The sequence below is a fragment of the Hemiscyllium ocellatum genome, chromosome 1 (assembly GCF_020745735.1).
Source record: "Hemiscyllium ocellatum isolate sHemOce1 chromosome 1, sHemOce1.pat.X.cur, whole genome shotgun sequence".
NCBI lineage: Eukaryota > Metazoa > Chordata > Chondrichthyes > Orectolobiformes > Hemiscylliidae > Hemiscyllium > Hemiscyllium ocellatum.
In genome coordinates, this window is record NC_083401.1 from 129,136,240 (window position 1) to 129,156,868 (window position 20,629).

A 20,629-nucleotide genomic window follows, 5' to 3' on the forward strand; every position below is an offset into this window, starting at 1 on the left:
GCATGACAATGCTTAACTGATTGGCTAGTTTTAAGTATTTGAATATTCAGTCAGTCTCAGGATCAATGTCAATAGACTTTGTACACTGTACCAGGTGAGGCAGCGTGAATGTCCAACCCCTGACAAGCATAAAAAATAATTTAATTAATTGAAATAGCAAAGCAATAAGATTGGGAGGCAGGTTGTACAAAGATTTAACATCCATTAAAAACAGAAGACTGTGAATTATATAAAACCCCTGTTGCAACCCACACCTGTCTGCAGTAGCAACACACCTTCCCTTTGGTCCCTGAAGCTATTAAAATGTTTGTTTCTGTTCGACGTGGTTAGCTGATTCAGAATGAGCTCGCATAAGGTGCACGCAGAGAAACGATACCAGGTCTGAAACAGGTCTTTTGTTCATGTTTGCAGCTTTAAGACCCTTAATCTTGCCCAAGCAATGTCACTGAAAACACCTTATCGTTGCTGACATACATTACCATTGGTTACATTTCAGATTTAATTTTTAAAAAAACTCACCCACTCAGAAGGCTTTTTATTATTGGACAATCTTTTCAATCCTTTCTTAATCCACTTGTTCATTTACATTTGTAGCAGAAGCATTCTGCTGCTCAACATGGCTCTCTCTCACAGCCAAACAACTCCTCCACTAACTAATCACAAGTCCATCCTTCTCTAGACAGGAATGTACCATTTTGGAAAAGGGAGGTGGTAAGAGGGCAGTCGAAAATGAACTCTGCCAAGTGCTGTAAAAAGCTCAAACACATCCACTAATTTTAATACCACAGGAACCAAAAGAGGACACCAGCATTACATGCCATTAAATAGGAGATTACTAATGATGGTGAGTAATTTAATAATGTCCTCACTCCCTCCCATCCCCTCTCATTCTTACTAATTGTCTGGATAACCAGCTCATTGTATCACTCTGAGCTTTCCAAAAATTAAGTGTTGTACATAGCCCTATGTTGAGAGCAAGTTGGGGATTGTGACATGAAAAGCTGGAAGTGAGGTAAAATGTACCCCGAGCTGATCAATCAGGGCGAAAATTAGCTACCAAATTCTGGAGTTTTAAAATTACTACCAGAAGGCTGCAAAATCTACTGATTTAATACAACAGTAACAAACACCATCAAACAATTACACTTATGTAGCGTCATATCAAATATCTCAATGTGCTTCAAGGGCAATTACTTACTTTAAAGGTTAGTGTTTGTTGTGTTGCAGGTAAACCCAGTAACCATTTCCTTAGCAGTGAAATATGACAAACATTGATTTTATTTCAATAAAAACAGAAAATATTGGAAGGAAATAATATTGTGAGGAAACTGAGCTCTGATGCCTTCATGGTGAATCCCTTACATACCAGTATTCATGGCAGGGTTACTGATTTATGCCAGCCCAAGGCAGCTGTACTGCTCAATACACTTGGTTTGCCCAACTGTAGAATGGTAAAAATGCTGAATATATTGCTACTCTTTGCCTTGTTAAAAGGGAGAAAGTGATATCGTGTAAAGATTAAAAAATGCATAGATTTTAAAAAAAACCATAGATAACAAATGTTTAAACTAATAATTTGGGAAGGTGATGGCCTAGTGGTATTGTAATAGAGTCAACAAGACGTCCAGCACGGAAACAGACCCTTCAGTCCAACTCGTCCACGCCGACCAGATATCCCAACACAATCTAGTCCCATCTGACAGCACCTGGCCCATATCCCTCCGAACCCTTCCTAATCATATACCCAACCAGATGCCTTTTAAATGTTGCAATTGTACCAGTCTCCACCACTTCCTCTGGCAGCCCATTCCATATACGTACCACCCTCTGCATGAAAAAGTTGCCCCTTCGGTCTTTCTTATATCTTTCCCTCTCACCCTGAACTTATGCCCTCTAGTTCTGGTCTCCCCCACCCCAGGGAAAAACTTTGTCTATTTATCCTATCCATGTCCCTCCTCTCATGATTTTACAAATCTCTATAAGGTCACCTCTCAGTCTCTGATGCTTCAGGGAAAATAGCCCAGCCTATTCAGCTTCTCCCTATAGCTCAAATCCTCCAATCCTGGCAACATCCTTGTAAATCTTTTCTGAACCCTTTCAAGTTTCAAAACATCCTTCTGACCAGAATTGCACACAATATTCCAAACGTAACCTAATCAATACAGTCACAACATGACCTCCCAACTCCGAGACTCAATACTCTGACCAATAAAGGAAAGCATACCAAATGCCTTCTTCACTATCCTATCTATCTGCGACTCTATTTTGAAGGAACTATGAACCTGCACTTCAAGGTATCTTTGTTCAGCAACACTCCCTAGGACTTTATCATTAAGTGTATAAGTCCTGCCCTGTTTTGCCTCTCCAAAATGCAGCACCTCGTATTTATCTAAATTAAACTCCATCGGCCACTCAGCTCATTGGCGCATCTGATTAAGATCCCATTCTACTCTGAGGTAACCTTCTTCGCTGTCCACTACACCTCCAATTTGATGTCATCTGCAAACTTACTAATTATACCTCCTATGTTCATATCCAAATCATTTATATAAATGACCAAAAGCAGTGGACCCAACATTGATCCTTGTGGCACATCACTGGTCACAGGCCTCCTGAAAAGCAACCCTCCACCCCCATCCTGTCTTCTACCTTCAAGCCAGTTCTGTATACAAAAAGCTAGTTCTCCCTGTATTCCATGAGATCTAACCTTGCTAAGCAGTCTCCAAGGGGAACTTTGTCGAATGCCTTACTGAAGTCCATATAGATCGTGTCCACGGCTCTGCACTCATCAATCCTCTTCTTTTCAAAATGAAATCATTCACTTAATGAGACATGATTTCCCACACACAAAGCCACGCTGCCTATCCCTAATCAGTCCTTGCCTTTCCAAATATATGTAAATCCTGTCCGTCAGGATTCCCTCCAACAACTTGCCCATTACCGGTCTATAGTTCCCTGGCTTTTCCTTACTACCTTTCTTAAATAGTGGCACTACGTTTGCCAACCTCCAGTCTTCCAGCACCTTACCTGTGACTATCAATGATACAAATAACTCAGCAAGGGGCCCAGCAATCACTTCCCTGGCTTCCCACAGAGTTCTAGGGTGCACCTAATCAGTTCCTGAGGATTTATCCACTTTTTATGTGTTTCAGGACATCCAGAGATCCAAGGTTAAATAATCCCATCATGGCAGATGGTGGAATTTGAATTCAATTAAAAAACTGAAATCTGAAGACTATGAATCCATTGCCAATTATTGGAAAAACCCATCTGGTTCACAAATATCCTTTAAAGAAGGAAACTGCCATCCTTACCTGGTCTGGCCTATATGTGACTCCGTACTTACACAGCAATTTGTTTGACTCTTAACTGCCCTGTGGGCAATCAACGTTGGCTCAGCGTTTGATGCATGAATGGGTCTTATTTCCCTTTCTTACATGAATACACCTGGACTCCAATTGTAAATGGTAAACAACAGAATCAGGGATTTACTGCGGAGATACTCATCACCGTGTTTAGTGTGTAGCATTCCTGAAAGTACACCTCAAACAAGAGATCATTTAGACTTGTAGTTCTTTCTATATAGTTAGTAACACTGGTTTAGGCTGGTTTCTGAGGGTGACCACTTAGATAAGACACGACGAGCATTGAGGCCATCTGTAATCCTCCTCTTACTAACCTGGCAGAGACAGATCAGTTTGGTTTTAATCAACTTCTGTTCTCAAGTTCAGGGCCATATCCAGTGCTGAGTACTTAGCTCAGTTATGACTTCCGTTATATAACTTATGTTGTTCTGTTAAACTAAAAATGATTAAAACAACAACGTACTTAAAAGTAAGTGGTGAGAAGACAAAAATAGCTCATAGATTTATTTCCTCTGTGGATTATTGGTATTATTTAACAACACTGTAACCATTTTGCGCAAGTTCTGGTTGGCAAGAGACAGATTTGGATTGTGACACAAAAAATGCTGAAAAGAAATCAATGCGAGAAACGGAATATCTTTTACATTTGCAGTCACATTATACTTGGAAATAATTAAACAAAACAGCAGACCATTAAATCACATTAAAATCCAAGTATGCCATTTCCACTTTGTCACTCAATGTGCAAAACTGAAATGTTACTTACCTAACTGCAACATGTCACTAATCATGACTTTTGATACTGAGAGACTCGTTGCTTGATTGAGCAGCAACATAGTAGTGTTTTACTGTAAGCCCGGTAGAAAATCCAGAAAAACAACATTAATGCCATTTTTATCATTTCAACAGGATATGTTTTCCATGGAAATTCAACCTCCTGAAATTTCTGTGCACTCTTTAATAAGCAGTACTGGCACCACCAAAGAATTTTGTCTCATCTTACATGAAATGGTTTGGTACACACACAGTATGCAATATCAGACTGAAGCCAATAAATAACTGTGAACGTGTTACAAAGGTGTAACACAGCTGAGGGATTTTGATGATCTGATACACTGCATCACAAAACTACTTATTGTTCAAATACTCGTCAATCTTCTGTGGAATTACAGAAGGGGATTCAAAAACAAGTGCAGTTTTGCAGGTGAAGGAGAGTTTGATGCCAAGAATAATTCAGACGACACCAAGTTATAGTCCAACAGGTTTATTTGAAATCACAAGTTTTCGGATGGTTGACCCTTCGTCAGGTGACGTCGGTAAACTAAGTGATTTCAAATAAACCTGTTGAACTATAATTTGGTGTCATCTGAGTTCTGACTGAGTCCACCCCAGTCCAACACCGACACATCCACGTCAAGGATAATTCTGCCAAGGAATGCAGATGTCAATCTTCATTTTAAAGTCATAGACTCTATCCTTTTGATGTATTCCACTCTGTGTTGCAGCCTTGCTCTAATATTTCCTAATGTGGTTTATTGTTTGTTAACACCCTTGTGAAGGATCTTGAGATGTTTTGCCATGCTAAAAACATCGCATAGAATAAAAGTTCTTGTTTATAAGTGAAACTGTCTATGGAAAAATGTCACACTGCGATTGCAGTATTCCACCAGCAATGACACTGCAGCACTTCCACAGAAAAGATCATACACATTTGGAGCAGGAATAGAATATTCAGCTCCTGCAATTTGCTCCACCATTCAATAAGATCGTGGCTGATCTGATTACTCTACATTCATACACCATCTTTGGAGGAAAAGAGTTCATAGATTCACAATCTTCTGTGAAAAATATTTCTCCTTTCCTATGTCTTAAATGAGCAACTCTAATTTCAAACCAGTAATTCCTCATTCTAGATTCTCCCACAAGAAGAAACATTCTTTCCATATTCACTCTGCCAAGCCCTTCAGGATCTTATATGTTTCAATCAAGTCACCTCTTACATTTCTAAACTCCAACAGACCCAAGCTTAGCCTTGTCCAGCTTTTCCTCACAAGGTAACTTGGTGGGGAACTGAAGCAGGTGCAATTACAAAAGCAGATGGTAAAATAGGCATGAGAACAAAGCAATTTTGAAGGGAAAACTGACTACAGAAAGTGCATATTGAGTTTACTTTCAAAGATTAGGTGAAGCAGTGTATGTATGGTTAACAACTCAGTTATAAATGAAATCACATTTTCGTGACTCCACCATTATTCGGGTAGGTTTGATTGACAATGCCAATCAAGTTTGTAGAAGGGGGTGTGTGGTGTGGGTGAGGAGAAGGTTACACCTGAAACATTGACTTCTTCACCTCTTGATGCTGCCTGACTCACTGTGTTCTTCCTGCGTCCTGCTTGCCTACCTTGGATTCCAGCATCTGCAGTTCTTTTTTGTCTCTAATCAGGTTTAGAAATATACAACGTGTACTTGCTGTAATACCAATCCAATAATGAACATGCATCACTGCAATATCATTTGTATATTTTACTGGAGTATGTACAAACATTAACATGGCATACTGTAAGAAAAATATATCTTACAGCAACGTTTTCACATTAATCTAACCAGAGTAACTAATCATGATGCTGCCCTTCTCTCACATTAAGCACCTTATGTGTTGACATATCGGAAATCTACAGAATTGTATCTCGGAGGGAAATGCTAAATATTAAAGCAGTTTACAATTAGATTTCCTGTATTTAGCACTGGGCCATCAATTAAAACATGCCACACATGGATGTGAATCATAACAATTTAAAGGTGGAGACTATGCAGGAGGTTTTGTACTGCAGTGAGTAGCAATCCTACATCTAAGCTAGAAGCTCTGGGATCAAGTCCCACTTTAGGACCTAATGGCTAAGGAAGGAGTATTCATAACTTGACCAAGCAGGTCAATTATCAATTTGCAAAGCCATTCAACATGGCAGACAGTAAGAGAGCAGAGATTCTTGCTCAGTCATGTGATGGAAAAAACCCCTACCATCACTTTGTTCTGAAATGTATTCCTTCCTGGATGTGGGTGTTACTGGAGAGGCCAGCATGCATTGCATCCTAAATGCCTCTGCGAAGCTAATCACAAATCACTGTCTTGATCCCTTGCATCCATGGGGTGTAGGTACAGCCATATTTCCATTAGGGAGGGAGTTCCAGCATTTCTACCGAAAGCAAAGGAATAGCAGTACAATTCCAAGTCAGGAGAGATCTTGCAAGTAGTAGTTCTCTCTGTCCTCGTCTTTTCAAGTTGCATGGGTTGTGAATTTGGAAGTGCTGGCAAAGGAACTTGGATAATTGCTGCAGTGCATTGTGTAGATGGTACACATTATAGTGTTTGGAAAATGGAGGGAGTGAACACTTAAGATGGTGAATAGGATGCCAATCAAGCAGGCAGTTTTGTTATTTGATTCATAGCTCTGGACTACAACATGTATGTGAATGATTATGTTGCTAAAGCAACTCAGACAGGTAGGAATGAGACTGGTTGGCTGTTATGGATCAGATTGGTGCCAAGAAATGGAGTTCAATTCCAGTCCCAAGTAGGTGTGGATTCAGGACCTGCCTTTCTGGTGGGTCAGACCTGGCTTTAGGCAGAGAACTGAAGATGAATACCATGTCAAGCAAGTGACAGTGTTGTTGACTAATGACAGAAGAAGCTGTTCAGTTGACTACTTGTTATATCGAACTCTAAACCAGAACGTGGAATTGAAAATTTGAAAAAGTAATGTTATGAGAATCTGAATCCTTGATTGGGTGCAGTACAACACAGGCAGATAGTGGATTTGAGACTGACATTACTGCTTCAAGATATAGAAAGAAAAGCACTGTTCATGACCCAAAGAGCAATACAACCAGTGATATGCTTTTGAAGCAGTGCCACTATTATGGTGTAGACAGCGCAAAGCCTCACAGCAGTAGTAGGAAAAGCCCTGATACATTGCAGCAAAGTCAAATATACTTTGTCTCAACGTTAATTAAGAAAATAAACTCCACCCAAAAAATGTAAACAAATCCTTTAGCAATCAAATGTTCTATTTTACACACTCTTCCCCCTCTGCCAATATGATTTTAAAAAATCCACCATTTTCCAGCCCTGTCAATTTTGAAGAATAGTCACACTGGACTTGAAATGTGAACTCTTTTTCAGTCTGCATGGATGCTTCCAGATGTGGGGAATTTCTCTTGCAATTTTTGCATTTATTTCTACATTATTTCTTGTCACAAACTTCTCCTGAAATAATTCCAAGGAGGCAGGTATCCCATCACAACATCATCTTTTATCTACGTGTGTATAGTACATGGACTCTGATTAGCTTGCTCAGAGCCAGTCCCCAGAATGAGGGCCCCATTTATATGTCAGCCAAGGGTCCCCAACTAGCCTAGGTTACTGTGCCACCTAGTCCAAATTTCAGATGCTGTTTTTGAGCAATGGAGCAGAGAAAGAACATGGACTGGGAACAACAAGGACCAAAAGACTCTTGCCATGTCTCTCTCATCACCTCAGAAGAAAGTGGCCAGTGAGAAAGCAAATTATGGAAAAAAAGAATTAGTGAGAATACAAAGATATCAATAAACTTTCTCCACTACAGAGGGACAATTGAACAACTGTGATCCCAAGTTAAAAATCTAACATCTCAAGGATTCTGCTGACTTTTAAACTATGCGTTCTGTACCAGACATAAACACAGGTAATAAGCTTTAAAAGGAGTGTGTGTGTTTGATGTCATTTTTCATTATTGTCTTCTTCAGGTTTAGTAGGTATCAAATTTCTCTTTTACTCAAGAAAATCTCAGAATCTTCTCCTTCATTCTTATCTAATTAACAGATTTTCAATTCATTTTAATCTGTATACAATAAAAAGGTGTATTTGTTGTCACTGATCAAGAGAGGGGTTAAAAGTAAAGGGAGCTAACCACTGCTCCGCCACCTGGTCAGAATTATATTAGGTGCAAATTCATTTAATTAACTCTGCAGCAAGTTTTGTCATAACAGAATGGACAAGATTCCCATTCTGCACTGTGCTAAAGCAGCACATCTTTATTTATAATAAATACAAAACATGGGAGACATGGAAAGGTTTATATTGGTTTACATTAGGAGGTGAAAGTCATTGCTTTATACTCACAGAAACAGGCCATTATGCCCATTAAGTCTGCACCAGCAACTATGTATATTTGTGTAACCTCTTTAATGCAATGAATTGTGCCAATATGCTGCACCTGTTCTTCAAAAGAGCTGCTCAATTTGTCCCACTCCCTTGCACTTTGCACAGAATCCTGAAAATGTTTTCCTCAGAGTACACATCCATTTCTCTTTGAAAGGTCTGATTGAATTTGCTTCCATTTCCTTTCAGGTATCCAATCCTGACAACTCTTGGTTATTCTGTATGACACATTTTTGACTCTTCCTAATATTACAGCACAGATTTAGTTTCAAACTATCTGCCCATTTTATGTGATCTCCCAAAAAATGGAATGCAGAGGTGAGAACACAATAAACAAAATCAAATAATACATTTTACAGATTGGAAAAGCTTCTAATTTAGCCATGTCCCATGAAGCTGATAATTAATTGATTGTTAATAAATGCCCTCACCAACAAGTGAAAATGAACCAGAGAATATAATGATCAGTCATGGTGTTTGAATGGTTTAAAAGTATCATAGCAGTGATACAACAAAGATACCAAAAGGACCAAAGAAACAGGTTGTGGAATTTCACACTCTCCCACAAAGGGGGAAGATTGGAGGTGACGAGGGTTATGTGATCAACCTGGATCTCTTGCCTGGAGATCTCTCAGCTGTCTCGATCCTCTCTGATGAAGTGTAGGTGGGAAGACTTGTGGTAGCCTTCCTGCCCGGAAGGCGACTGAAGCCCTGAAGTGTCTACTTTTGGGCCATTTCCTGCTGTCACTGGTATTTAACTGGTGCTGGGCAGGAGTCCCACTTATTGTGTTTGCCTGAATCCTTCCAAAAGGGAAGGGATGTGGATGTGTTTGCCATTCTGTACCGAATCGAACGATCCCCACAGTAAGATGGAGAAGACCACAGAAAGCCACACCCCTATCCTTACTGTTACTACTACCCTCCCATCCAGGCCTGATGCTTTTCCTTCAGATCGCTGGACTTGAAACATTCACTCCATTTTCTCTTCACAGATGCTGCCAGACTTTAGATTAGATTAGACTTACAGTGTGGAAACAGGCCCTTCGGCCCAACAAGTCCACACCGACCCGCCGAAGCGCAACCCACCCATACCCCTACATTTACCCCTTACCTAACACTACGGGCAATTTAGCTTGGCCAATTCACCTGACCCGCACATCTTTGGACTGTGGGAGGAAACCGGAGCACCAGGAGGAAACCCACGCAGACACGGGGAGAACGTGCAAACTCCACACAGTCAGTCGCCTGAGTCGGGAATTGAACCCGTGTCTACAGGCGCTGTGAGGCAGCAGTGCTAACCACTGTGCCACCGTGCCGCCAAATTGCTGAGTTTATGCAGCAATTTCAGTTTTTGTTTGTTTCAGATCGTCAGCATCTGCAATAGTTTTATTTTACTTACTTATTTGCTTACGCTGAGAATTTTTAACAATTAATTTTCTTGCCTTGCCCGGCCTCCTTTATTCCATATATTAATAAGCAGCTAAAAAAGGTAAAGCAGACAATTGTCCCCATTGCTAATCTGACACTTTTCATCTCCTTTGCTCCTGGATGGGAATCATCAACTGGAAGAGATGTCACAGCCAGATTTGTACACATACCACATGGTGGAAGAAGCAAGCTACTTATTCTTCTGTGCTATATCAATGCAGTATGTGATCCAAGAAAACCTCTATACCTCGCTGGCGGCAGTGGTTGCTTGAGATAATTGTGACTGAGCTCCAACTCCAATACTTCATTTCCCAGGAAACAATGAAACTCTCCAAGAATGAAACAATGTGAGCAAAGTCAGTGCAGGGTGAGCCAGGGAGCAAGACTATACAGACTTCTACACACAGTCTCAGTGTCACAAAAAACAGGCAGAGATCGGGCCTACTGCTGTGGAGGGCAGAGCATGCAAGCCTGGAAAAAACAGGAGACAAAGCTCGGCTCTTAGTTATCTGTCGGATTGAACACTATTTTGTAGAGACTTCACAAAGTCACTGAATACTGAAACACTTGCTTGCATCGAAAAGAAATTCAGCACTCGTCCAAGGAACATTCAATTCTCTTTTCATCACACCAGCACACAAAAAACAAGTCATCCTCTAAATGTCTTAAAATTAGCACATTTAACCACTTTATATTCAACACTGTCACTATGGAGCAACTGTTCAGGAAAAGGACGATAGGTTTTCTTTCTGTTAAAGTCCATTAAGTAAGTTGGCAAATTGCCTCGGTTCACCAAACATTTCTACCCAGCATGATACTCTAATCTTATAAATTTGTTCCAGAACAGTTGCCTGACGCTGAATATTCCACGCAAATCTTTTTTAAGGAACTATTTACATTTTACCATAAGTAAGGTGTCTGAAAGGAGTACATCTGTTGGGTGGCACCCAAAATTCATCTTGCACACTACTTAAGTTGCATTTGTTCAGTATTCCTGAGGTTTCAACTTCACAATATGCAAAGGCTCTCTCCTGTTTATGTGGCCTTAATTCAGTATTAGTCCCATCATGATGAGGAGGGAAGCGTCCGGGGATGCTAAAACTGTTAACACATACAACAAATTTCCCCACCTTGTCATGCACATGTCCATTGCTGTTTTTACCTACAGGTTTAGAGGTGGAATCCTTCAGTGCTGCAAAGATCACTCTATGCAGCTGGGAACCTGACTGAAAATTTGAAAATGGCCAATCAGGATTTCAAGGACTTGGAAAGACTCACAGAATGAAGAGAGTCAGAGTTCAAGAGGAAAAGTATTCTGTGAAGCCCAGCTCACGAGTCAAATGCCCCCAGTTATTTTTATCTAGGCACTCTGGAATCTACTCCTTATCGATGTTCTGGTCTTAATTCCAAAGGAATGTAACTCCTGTGAAAACCTCAGATTGGGATATTTTATCGGTTTCAACTCTTGCTGCCTACACACTGAGAACATTTGGAATTTATTGTTCTGGAGTGATGTTCTGGCCACCTTTTAGCACAGAACTCTCTGATGCTAACAATTTGATAGAGCTATCCCAGGCTAGCATCTGTCCTGTAGCTGTCACCTAAAGACAACCATGTCCTTAGATGGGTTGATTCATTAATGCTAACATTTTTGTAAAATTAGTCCAACAATTTTGTTAACAAACAAATATTACTGACTAATTAACAGAACGGAAGCTTTACTGTAATATTTTGATATTAACTTTTGTCCTGAGCAAAGTATAAAATGAGCACTTTAATTAGATCCAGTGATTTCCTTTGGTGGTCAAATGATCTACTAAAGGTCACTGTGAACTCTCCCATGAAAGGTACTGATGAGACCCTGCCACTTTCACACCCACAGCCCACACAGCACTCAGGAAAAGAGAACGTTTCAAATAAATTTTTCTAAGCAAGTAGTTTTCAGGATTGCAGTTTTAACTGATATCACAAATACATTTCTCAAACAAGTTTGTACTACTTGTGACATTTATTAAATATACTCCAGGGATATTAAATCAACTCAATTGTACCGTAGTCCTCAAGAATGATTCCTTCAGAAATGTTAATCGATTCTACTCCTTCAAATTCTGGATAATGCAGTGTGCATTTCTAGAATGCTTTTGAAAGTTATTTCTGCTCTTCCCTACTTTGTCATATTGCACAACAGTTTTCAGGAGGATGACAAAGGATAAGCTGCAAATCAGCAATCCACAGAGAGCTAAACGGGGGAGTTCATAATAAACGTTACCAGATTGGAGGTCCATTGTAATCATTGAAATGAGAATTAGTACATTGCTTTTGACTGTTGGTAAATTACTCTGAAATATTTGATATCAAAGAAGGTACAGTTTGCATCACGTTCAGACAGGGTAGATAAGAAGGTGTTTAGCATGCTTGCCTTCATTGCTTATAGGAGTTGGGATATTATGTTAAGGACATTGGCGAGGGCTCGTCTGGAGTAGTGTCTAGTTCTGGTTGCCCTGTTGTAAGAATGACATTATTAAGCTGGAAAGGGTTCAGAAAAGATTTACCAGGAAAGGAGGGTTTGAGTTATAAGGAGAAACTGGATAGGCTTGGATTTTTTTTCACTGGAGGAGGTTGAGAGGTGGCCTTGTAGAAGGTTATAAAATCATGAGAGGTATAGACAAGATGAATGGCAGGTATCTTTTTCCTAGGGTGGGGGCACATTTTCAAGGTAAGAGGAGAAACGTTTGAAAAAGGCACATGGGGCAATTTTGTTTTAAAACTCAGAGTGGTTCTCTGGAATGAACTTCCAGAGAAAGTGATGTACATGGGTACAGATACAATGTTTAAAAGCCAAGTACATGAATAAGAAATATTTGGAGGGACATTTGGCCAAGTGCAGGTGGGTAGGAATAGTTTAGTTTGGGATTATGGTCAGCATGGACTGGTTGGACCAAAGGGTCTGTTTCAATGCTGTATGACTCATACTCTATAAACAAACTGTACCTTTCACCTTAGCATTCAACAGTCCCATCAGAATTTTGTCCTCTTTGATATTGCTGGGGGCAACTCAAACGATTCCATGAGTATCGAAAACATTTCATTTTCTGACATGCTGCTTGTACTGGGTTTGGGAGAATATATTTTGATATTAAAATTACTTGAGGTTTGTGCTGTGACAATATCTGGTCGCGGATGATGGCATATGATCCACATCTGCCCCAGTGCCAGGATTAAGTGCTGTTCATGCTGTCTCTGCACTGGTGAAGCTAAAAGCAACAAGCTGCTCACAAAGAGGATCTGTAAACATGTTGTACTGAAAACATTGCTGCGGTTTTGGCATAAGTCTGATGAAGCTTGTTGTAGAAGTCACAAAAGCTACTGCTGTGGGACAGGAGAACAAAAAAAAAACTTTTGTTGGTGGTAAAACAGCAGTCTTCACATGAACTGCCCAGCTTGTTACTAATCTGCTGTCAAGTCAGTTTGGTGCTTTATGGGCATATTTTGAAAACCATCAGAATACCGTCCAATAAAACGTTCTTCCCTCCACCCTGTTGACCATAAACAAATTATTTGACAACTGACAATTAGGATGGACTCAGAATTTAGAATCAGCTAATTCCATCCCTACTGAACAGATGCATTCCAGTCAGTGTTAATGGATCAAGGTGTAAATCGCCAATAAACTTGAGAACCGCACATTCCTTCATCTGAGGCTCTGTGAGAGGTATGACTAAAAAATTCTCCACTTGATAATACCATGATCCGTACATACTCCACACAAACAACTTACAATAAAATCATGACAGGAAAAACATTACTGCTCACCAACATCATCCAAAAGGTCAGTGTGATAGGTCACTTTGCTTACCCCTTGCTGGGATATTTTTGATTGAAGAAATTCAGCTGAACATGCCAAAATAAACACAAAGCAGGTGCCTGTTCACTTTATGATAACATTGTTCCATTCTGCTCATATTTTTTAACATGTAAACGCCAAAAGCAGAGTTAATTTTTTAAAACTTCATAAATCCATATAAAACCAGGTACAGATGACAGGAGTTAATCACGAAGAAAATGCTGACAAGTTTGAGAAAGCTTTCCATGAAACTACAATAGCTGATCTCTTAGGACAGAACAAAAACTGCTGGAAATCACAGCGGGACAGGCAGCATCTGTGGAGGCAGAGCAAACTAACTGAGTTGAAATGACTCATCTGAGCTGATGTGAAATGTGGGGAGGGTGGAGTGCTGGAAGAGAAAAGATGCAGGGAAGAGTTCAAAGGTCAGGTATTGCACCTTCTGTGGTTACACGGGAAGGGGTCATGGGAAGGGGGGTGGCATTGGTGATAGTCAAGGAATAGACTAGGGTGTCCCAGAAGGAATGGTCCCTGCACAATGCATACAGGGGGGAGTGAGGGGAAGATGCATTTGAAATGGCAGAGGATGATCCTTGGAATACGGAGGCAGGTGGGATGAAAAGTGAGGACAAGGGAGACCCGATTACTCCGATTACTTGCTGTACTGCAACCAAAATAATTCTTTCTGCCTGTGTTTCCTGCAAAAAAGGAGGACTTAATTGGAAATTGGAAATGCATACAAATGTGCGAGGACAGCCTAATGGCATATTAACGGCCTCGATGTGAAGAGTTCAAAAATGGTAGGTTTATCACAAAAGATTTGGTTTCTAGCGGATTTCTGGAGAATCAATCAATTGTTGCTGATATTGTAATTACAAAAGCATAGTTAAAGACTTATACAGAAAGATAAACTAATTCTGGTAGCCCAATAGTAAGCTCCTCTTTTGGCCAAGATTGAAAAGAGTTCAATTATGACTCAATTCATGATGGAGGTAGTGGTTGAGGAATAACTGTTGACTAGGAAAAATCCTGCATTTCTTCAATGCACCCTCTCGACTAGCTTAGCTACTTGAACAGAATTAATATCCGATCAAAAATATGGTCTTCCCTACAACGGAATACTCCATCAGTACGGAGCAAAAGTTTCAACCTAGAAACATAGAAAAGTAGGAGCAGAAGGCGGCCACCCAGCTCTTCAAGCCTGCTCCACCATTCAATAGGATCGGAGCTGATCATCCAACTCAGCACACCGTTCCTGCTTTCATCCAAACCTTTAATCTCTTTAGGAGAACATGAGGACTGCAGACGTAGAAAATCAAAATCGAAGAGTGTGGTGCTGGAAAAGTGCTGCAGGTCAGGCAGCATCCGAGGAGCAGGAGAGTCCTGATGAAAGGCTTATACCCAAAATGTTGACTCTTCTGTTCACGGGATGCTGCTTGAGCAGCTGTGCTTTTCCAACACCACACTCTTCAACTTTAATCCCTTTAGCCTTACAATATGCTTTTTTCCTGAAATAGGCATTGTTACCATAATATTTTAAATGAGAGGAAAAGTACTACTCCTAAATCAGACTTTTCAAGTCACAATGACATCACAATGAGTCAAAATTGGATAATCTGGAATTCCGATTGTGTTGAAGTCATCAGTCGTTCCTGCCAACAGACTAGGAAATCCAATAGGAAGTTGGCTATGATAATCAAAGATCTGGATTGGACAAGCCTATGCCACTTTGTCATGTGATCATGCCGATCTAGTGAAGGGCGGTAAGCCACACTACAATGCAAAATCATGGCAAGCCATCAATCGATAACAAAATCTCCCTGTGAAACACTGCAAATAAGGTTGAGGAGGCCAATGAACGGTCACCTACCCATCCACATGTTTCCCAAAATCTGGGATTTTGCACTGCAGCACAACAATGGGGAAAAGATGTGGACTACTTTGGCGACATGGCACTCTGGGCAGTTTCAAACTTGCCTGAAGATGGATAACTCACTAAACAGAATAAGACTGTTGAGATTTTCCAGAGCTAACTCCGAACATTTCTAATTGCCTTATCTAATTATACGAGGTAAGAAGACCATTGTAAGGTGTGAACATGTTATATAATAAAGGCATTTTTACTGTTTTTTTCATTGTTTTTTGACCTCGGGCACATAAGGAAGCCGCTCAGCTAATTTGAAGCTCCGCTTAACTTGACCTTGTAGAAACCCTGTGATTCAACTTGTAAAATTTTGCTGTATGTACAAATTCTATATGTGCAACATGCACACACTTATTTTCATTTTGACAGCCATCCCTCCTTACGACTTAAATACTGCAGTAAGAAATTGTAACTTTGAATGAAAAAGCGCGAAGGGTGGGGTTGACTGCTTTTGCCTGAAGCAGTCTCTCCCTTCCCCTTACCTAACTATCCCATGGCTCATTCAAAGATGATCAGGAAAATTATCTTGGTGGTCTAGTCAGTAGTTACCCATTATTCCATGTTATTGACAAACAGATTATCTGGTAATGCTGCAGTTTGTGGGAATTTGATATGCCCGAAATTCCCAGCTATTTTCCAACAATGGCTACACTGGAGAACTGTTTTACTGGTGACAAAGCAGTTAGAAAAGTTCTGAGGTTGTGAAGTACCATTTCGTTCTATGTCCTTGTATATATCGTGCCCCAAAATATTCAGAACTTCAAAGTATTATGGACCAGGCCAGACCCCCTCAAAAGCTTTCAAGGAAGTAACCCAGACCCTAATTTCGCTATTTGATTTTAAGCAAATGTACAGTGGGTATTCCAGGAAAGAAGCAGCTGGTCACACTACTTAGCTTTAAACAAAACAGAATTTATTTACAAGATTACCAAATAAAATAAAAACACAGAGAACAGAAAACAGAATAATTAAACCTATCCGCAAACCCAACAGATCATTCCACTTAATGATCCTGTTCTCAATACTTGCAACAATCCCAATAAACACCCCACTGGCACAAAAGATAAAATCAACACACAGGGTCTTACTGGAATGTCAGCAAGAGAAGATCAGCATGAACCTACCTCATTGGGTGCAGCAGCTTTTTCAACTGCATGACTGCTTTCAGTGAACAGCCAGACCAGACCAAACCAGAGAAAAGTTGAGCTGGGAGAACTGGCCACTGCCCTTTCATTGTACAAGTGCTTTTTTTTAAACTGAAAAGCCTTTTGCCTGAGGCAGTATCTGTTAGCAATAATTAAATTGGCCCTAAAACCCATCTAACCCCAGAATATTCGGAATCTATTTCTTTTACAACTGGTCTGGGATAAAGGAGCATCATCAATACAGAAGTAATATTTATATCTTAAAACTGGATGTAAACAACCACAAAGGTGACTGTCCATTATGTGTGTGCGTGTGTGTGTGTTGGGGGGGGGGGGCACGTGACTTTTTTTCTCAATTAAAAATCAATTCCTGTCTCAGGATGGATCAAAAAGAACATTCCAGGTATGAATCAATACCTTCCCTGAAACCAATCCAGAAGAGTACTGTCACCAAACTGAATGAGTCATTCAAACACAAGACATAAAATTCTCTAAGTGTTAAATGACAATATAAGACAATCAACATGATCATACTTTTTATTTGAAAAAGGGCTTTGAACTTGTAAAAAGTCATATGATAAGGTGACCATATTTTGTGTACTTTTAAAATCATCTAGAAATTATTGACAGACTGAGTTCTACCAGAAAGCCCTTGAACTTGTGGCATGTCATCCGAGCAGTTACGGTAATTAAAACAAAACTTGAAAGCAGGAGATTTTAATAGAAAGATGGATCCTCTAATTTGCTTCAACTTCAGGTTCTCCAAAGAACACTTTTCCTAGAAATTCAACAAGAAACTTCAATCATTTCTTCAAATATAAAGCATCAAAATTACCTAAGAAACTACAGGCCTTCCAGAAAAGATACCACAATAATGACAATCTGTAAACGTATAATTTCACCTGTACCTAACCCTTGAGTGTGTGAATGAAACATCTCATTAATTTTGATCTAAATGAGTGAGAATAAATAATAATCTTTGCCTTTAAACTCACAAAACCTTTCTGCTAAAATTATTTACTTTGGTCCCATACTCTGAGGGTAAGAAAACACACATTCCTTACAAACAATAGATACAAATCATGCACAATAAGGGAAAATATACGTTCAGTCAATGATATATAGAAGGATCCATTTTATCCATCCTGTGTCACAGTTCCAGTTCTTTTAAGAAATATTCAAATAGCTTCATTCCACCACGTTTTCCTTGTACATTTTTCTTTTCAAGTATATGTTTAGTTCTCTTTTGAAAATTACATCTGAACATTCTACCATACATTCAGGCATTTCCTTACCTTGAAATATTACCCAAATCAGAACTTGAAGTTACTGAATAATTCACTTCATTGGGGCTCTTCAATTAAACTATGAAATTGCTAATTTTATGTACTAGAAACCTTATTTCACAGAAGGTGCATGGAGCAAGCCTAAAATAAAACCTTTACTTTGCACAAAACCAATGCTGCTGTGAATTCAATGGAAAAAAAGAAAGTAAATAAATCAAGCGCATTCAAAGAACACTGTCTATTTCCTAGTAACAAAATAAAACAGAACTGAAAGGCATTGGCATCTAGTTATTCCAACACTTAGGTCTAGTCCAACTAAATTGTACTAAAATTGGCAGAGTACACTACATTCATTTCTAATGGTCAGCTTCAACCCAATTGAAAGTGCGTTATTTGATGAATTTGCATCAATCTAGCAGCAGCATTAAAAAAAAAGAGATAATTACTTATTGGTCCAAAGCAAAATTCACTTTCTATTGATAAATAGTTGTATTTTGCAAGAAAATCTCAAGATCTTATTTTTCTACTTCAAATGAAACATGGTTGGCCACAGCCTTTGTTATTTCACTTTATTTGAAATAAGTGGAGGATAATTCCTTTTAACCAGGAATTCATATTAGGCTTGCACATTATTGCTCACAAGTTAGTGCCCCTCATCACAGAGATTACTGGCAGCACATCAAAATTAATTGTGAGAAATGTCTTGAAGCTTAGAATTTGCTACTGAGCAAGAACCAACTAAACTGAACAAGTCAGGGTTATGCACAGAAATTGCTCCAGTGACCAACCACAAAGGTCTTTGACTGTGGCAAGAAACAATAAATTCAACAATACAAAATCCCTCTGAGCTGATTTTGCATAATTTAGGATTTTAGGGCAGTTACTGTAGATTATAGCTGTTTGTGGGGCAGGGAGCAGGGGTGGAGGGGTTTTGGGGGTGGGGGGGAAGGTGGGAGTATGACTTCTGCATTAAAGAGCTTGTGGTCTTGGAGGAGTAAGATGACAAAGGATACGGCAAGCTACATATCATTTTTATTAGAGGTGTGAGTTCAGAATAGTCTCGAGAGGATCATTCATCTCCTTCAAAGGGCTGCATTGACATTTATACTTTTACAGTTCTGCCATTAACTTTTCTCAATGTTAATTACTGAGTGCACCATAACTTAACTAGTCTGTTTAATTACCTCCAGCCACTTTCAAGAAGTGCATTTGCTTGCTATAGGTAAAGGCACTTTTATTTTTAGTTTGCACAGTATATGACACAGCAACAATTTTTGACTCTACGTTTAACAGAACAGAATTTTGCCAAGGTGATGCAGTGGCCAATACACAGATGTGGAATTATCTCTTCTACACCCTGTGAAAAACTGCCTGAAACTTGCAGGGTGTAGAAAAAGGCAGCTAATACAGCACTGCCCAAGAAAAAATACTATCTGCAAAAGACTATAACATTAATAAACTTCAATAAGAAGGATACGTAAAAACGGTATAACTTGCTATTAAAAAGTGATTTTGTTATTTGTGATTGTGGAGCTAGTTGCCTTTTTTTCCAGAGCATAGTTTTAAGAAAGGAGGTCTCTGTCTTCCTCAACAGCTCAAATAAGCAAGCACATAGACAGGAAAGTTCCAAGTTCAATCCCTGGTGTATGTGAGTTTACCACTCTGACCAAGACCGGTTATCAGTCTGTCCCTCTTAGTCTCAACATGCTGGATGGATGGAGAAATTAGCCAAGGGTCATGGACACGGTTCAGTTCATAAAATGCTGTTGATACAACAGTAGGTATTGCTATTACTGCTAATAATTGTACCACTATTCATATCTAAATGTCATTAACTTCTCATTTGGTCAGGAATGTTCATAAAAAGATCCATAGGTAACATCCTAACATCAACTCTGGTAAATCTAACTCTCAAAGCCAAGGCAAATCAGTCTTTGTGCATATTCTTGAAGTTTGACTATGGCCCTGTTTGAACTGTGTGAGCGTGAGGTTCAAAAATTACTGTTCTAAGCACAGCGACCTTCTTGCTTAATTAACGCTAAACAGAAGGTTAACATCTGTTTGTATTGGCATTTTGAAATATATGAAATAATGGCACATGGTCACAATTTATAAAGTTTGATTTTAAGTATGCTTACTAGGCATAGTATCTCATGGTGATAAACCACCAACTGTCCCCTTCAAGGGAAATCTCAAAGGCCTCCAGTGACAACCCAGGCTTGCATGATAAAATATCGAATTGTGTACCTGCACACTCAGTGGATGTGATCTCCTGTTACAAATGAAAAACAGTGAGCTTTCCTGGTGTAGGGAGAAATACTTTGACCTCACCCAACATCACTTTGAATGAGCTGATTGCTGATTCAGCACATTGCTGTTTGTGGAATCTTACTGTATGCAAAATGGCTGCCAAATTACCTTTAAGGCAATATTCACTGTT

The 20,629-nt window shown here is 39.5% G+C and overlaps 1 protein-coding gene across 3 annotated transcripts in view; it reads right to left on the bottom strand.

Moving 5' to 3' along the window:
* shroom3 (shroom family member 3) overlaps positions 1-20,629 on the bottom strand; it is a 410,779-nt gene that overhangs the window by 127,571 nt on the left and 262,579 nt on the right. The window contains exon 1 of one of the 3 annotated variants that reach the window (XM_060825805.1): positions 520-625. The exons of the other annotated variants lie outside the window; for them this stretch is intronic. The gene's annotated coding sequence lies outside the window, so the exon portion shown is untranslated. Of the gene's footprint in view, positions 1-519; positions 626-20,629 lie in introns of those variants that run through there. 3 annotated transcript variants of the gene reach the window in all.